Raw genomic sequence first — 4,305 nt, 5'->3', positions numbered from 1 at the left:
GTTGGAGGAGCCATCCTGAAGAGGTTGACCACCATTAGCACATAGATAGACAACAATATAGAAGCTGAATCCAACGGAATGAAAATTGCAACATATAGTCTTCACATCCGAACAAAATGAACGAATGCATTCCTCTTCAAATGATCACATATCCATAAATTGAGAAGCCACGAAGAATTAAGGAAGAGAAATAAATCAACAAGGTACGGATCAAGAACGAATAATCGGTAAGAAATCCCAATCTCAAACCAATATCCGTGGAAGAAGAACTAGAGCTACTAGAATTCCCACCTATGAAACTCCCGAACCTTTCCGGTTATGCAATCAGGTGTTGGGGATACAGGGGAAGCACAATATCTCACCCAAACTAGCAAATCCTACATCCAGCTGTATCCATCCTTCAACACATAACCAGGAAAACTTCGGAAACCATCTACCTCAACCTTCGAAAAGCATCCGTTATACAAGTTATGGCGATACTCCCGAACTCCCGCCCCTGTACTGGGTGGCGTCGAGGTTATCTCACCAACGAACTGCATAAAAGAGATTTTCGATGTCGGCGAACATATCTCAAGTATACCAGAATTGCAACAATGAAATTGTGACGACAACACCTCGGAGCTCAACTCCCCGGGACACTGCCACAACCCCTAAAGACAGGAGGCACCAAGAACAATGTTCTCATCACAAAACCATCGGAACAAAACCAAGATACTCGCGTGATCCTAAAAAAAAATTTAGTGAAATTTGAGAAGAGAAGAGTCAAAACTCTACGCCAGGATGCCTTACCAGAGCGATGATGAGACTGGGAAGTAAAAAGAATTCCTAAGCTCTCCGATATATAATTCCTAAGGACTCAAAACATTTTTTTCTAGACACAACTCGGCTGCTAAAAACGATCAAGCAATGGGGCTCCTAAGGTCGGGGAAGGCTTTGATACCAACTTGTAACGCCCTCGATGCGGCTATAGCTCCCACGTGTCGAGGCACGACTTAGAGGCATAACCGCATTGAAAGCAATGTCGCAAGTCAGGCAATCATTACAACATCCCATGTAATACATAATAAAAGGGGGAGATAACATAGTTGGCTTACACTCGCCACGTCACATCAGAGTGTATAAATAACATCCATCAAACAAACACTCATGGCCCGACTACGGCGCCAAAATAGAAAAGACCCCCAACATGCGACAAGGTCCTGAATCGATAACCCCAACTAGGCACCACTACTGATCATCCAGAAAAGACACGTAGTATCGCTGAGAGTCCTCGTCGAACTCCCACTGGAGCTCGTAATCGTCAACTGGAGCAGAAACACCTGGACCTGCATCTGGAGTTGTAGTATCTGTGAGCCACAGGGACTCAGCAATCTCACACCCACGCGATCAAAACTATTTAAGCTCATAGGAATGGATAAGGCCAATATATGTGGAGCTGTAGCAAGCGACTAGCATATGTGGTGGCTAACTTATACGCAAAAGAGAGCGAGAAGAGAAGGCGAAGCACGAGCGAGAAGCTAAAAGAACATCCTGCGCAAGCATAACTCCAACACCGTGTCCACTTCCCGGACTCCGCCGAGAAGGGGCCATCACGGTAACACACACGGTTGATTCATTTTAATTAAGTTTAGTTCAAGTCATCTACAACCGGACATTAACAAATTCCCATCTGCCCATAACCGCGGGCACGGCTTTCGAAAGTTCAATCCCTGCAGGGGAGTCCCAACTTAGCCCATGACAAGCTCTCACGGTCAACGAAGGAATAGACCTCCACCCGGGACACACCGATCAGACTCGGTAACCCGGTACAACAAGACATTTCGACAGGTTAAAACAAGTCCAGCAACACCGCCCGAATGTGCCGACAAATCCCGATAGGAGCTGCACATATCTCTTTCTCAGGGCACACTCAGATGAGACTAGCTACGAGTAAAACCAACCCTCAAGTTTCCCCGAGGTGGCCCCGCAGGCAGCTCAGTTCGGACCAACACTCAGAGGGAGCAATGGCCCAAGGGGGGCTAAAATACGATGACCCTCGGGCTCCGGAAACCCAAGGGAAAAAGAGGCTAGGTGGCAAATGGTAAAACCAATGTTGGGCATTGCTGGAAAAGCTTTAATCAAGGCGAACTATCAAGGGGTTCCCATTATAGCCCAACCGTGTAAGGGACGCAACAATCCGGGAACATAACACCGATATGACGAAAACTAGGGCGGCAAGAGTGGAACAAAACACTAGGCGAGAGGCCGAGCCTTCCACCCTTTACCAAGTATATAGATGCATTAAGATAACATAGCAATATAATGATATCCCGACAAGTAAATAAATGTTCCAACAAGGAACGGCTCCAATCTTCACCTGCAACTAACAACGCTATAAGAAGGGCTGAGCAAGGCGGTAACATAGCCAATCAATGGTTTGCTAGGACAAGGTGGGTTAGAGGTTCAACATGGCAATTGGGAGGCTGACAAGCAAAAGGTAGGCATCGTAGCATTGGCAAAGCAAAAGAGCGAGCAAACTAGCATAGCAAAGATAGTAGTGATTTCGAGGGTATGATCATCTTGCCTGCACAGTTGTCAGAGTTGACTGGATCCTCACAAGCAAACTCAACGGGCTCCTCGGTAGCGAACTCGTCTCCCGGCTCTACCCAACAAGACAAACAAGCAACAAGGATACAATCAACCACGGGCAAGACCAAGCAATATGATGAAATGACGATATGCTATGCGGGATGCGATGCGGGATGCAAAATGCAAGATATGACAGGAAATGCATGAACCTGGCATCAACTTGGAAAACCAAGTGTGCCACTGGATAGCGGGGATGAAATCGCTTGAAAACGATATAAAGATCATTGGAATCGGAGTTACGGTTTAGAAATGGCAAGCGTTTTAAGATATGACACCGGTCTGCGATTTACAGCAAGTAGGCATCTAAATGCAACGAAATGAACATGCTACAGCCACCAAACATGAAAACAAAATATATGGCAGTGATGTACACAAGATGGTTGACAAAACACTAGCACTGAGCCATAGGCAAATTCATCCATTAAGAGGTTCAAACAAGCATGGCTAAAACGCAAATGCAAAACAGATTTCAGACTTAGTGAAATTAACACTAGTCTGAAATTTTAGATCACGATGCTCTCTTCGGAGCAGCAAAACAACATGATAGAAAACCTGAACATGACAAGTAAGAACATGGCATGGAGCTACTCAACCAGCTTAATAAAACACCCAAAGTGACCTGGGGCCAAAAGGGTTCACAAAATACTCTACCGAGCTCACGAACATCGCTCGAACACAATCAGTTTTCAGACTTAGTGAAAACTGAGACATGCTGAAATTTAACTCACGAAGGCATGCAAACGAGCTCGATGCACTCACTACGGTGCAAGTCATGGCAAGGAAAGCATATAACCAGCAAGAAGGCACAAAGTGCTAGCTACACATGGCAAGAACAAAGGCATAGCATGCAAGGAACACTAACGGGAGCATCGGCTAAATCGCAAACGAGTTGACGATCTGCCCAGATTAACAACGAAGCAAAAGTTGAGCTCGATTGAGTCAACCTAGAGCACTCCACAAATGCCAACAAAGACATGGATGGATAGAGCATAACATAAATATCAAAACTCCCTTACTGATCATCCTCAAAAGAGGCACGGATCACTAGGAAACAAGCTGGACATATGGCATCATGAACTAAAATATCCCAGACTTCGTGAAAATCACTAAGTCCCTGAAATCTGCAATCTCAGGTACCCTACTTCGTAAGCTTGCACAAGACAACACACACATCCTAAAAATGCATGGGTGGCACCTCTGGAAAGAAGACAAAATGCTTCACAAATCATCCCAAAGGGGCACAGGCATATCATGCACGAATTAAATATAGCAAAAATGACAAAAGTGCATGATGAACTAACGGATCTGCAGTTTAACTCACGAAGCCTCCTTCTAACAGCATTTTGGGTATCAAGATGACCTCAAATGCAAATGATGCAATGGAATGAAATGATGTACATGTCGAGGCGAAGATTGTGATATATCATATTCCCAAAACGGATCTACGGTTGCGGAGATACAAGCAGTCAAAGAATGCATAAAAATCTGTGAGATTAGGGTTTCGGGGAGAGGTCAACCTAGCCCAGATCCAGATTTGGGTCGGCACGCTTCCCGAGGCGGCGCCGGAGACACTGTTCGCCGGAGAGGAGAGGGACGCCGGGCTCCGGGAGGTCGCCGGAGAGGGGGCCGGGCGTGGAGGAGGCGGTCGCCGGGGGCCGGATCCGGCGACCCGGGGCG

Source organism: Triticum aestivum, chromosome 2A (genome assembly GCF_018294505.1).
Source record: "Triticum aestivum cultivar Chinese Spring chromosome 2A, IWGSC CS RefSeq v2.1, whole genome shotgun sequence".
NCBI classification, from domain to species: domain Eukaryota; kingdom Viridiplantae; phylum Streptophyta; class Magnoliopsida; order Poales; family Poaceae; genus Triticum; species Triticum aestivum.
The sequence above is the reverse complement of the archived record's forward strand: the minus strand, read 5'-3'. Positions refer to the sequence as shown.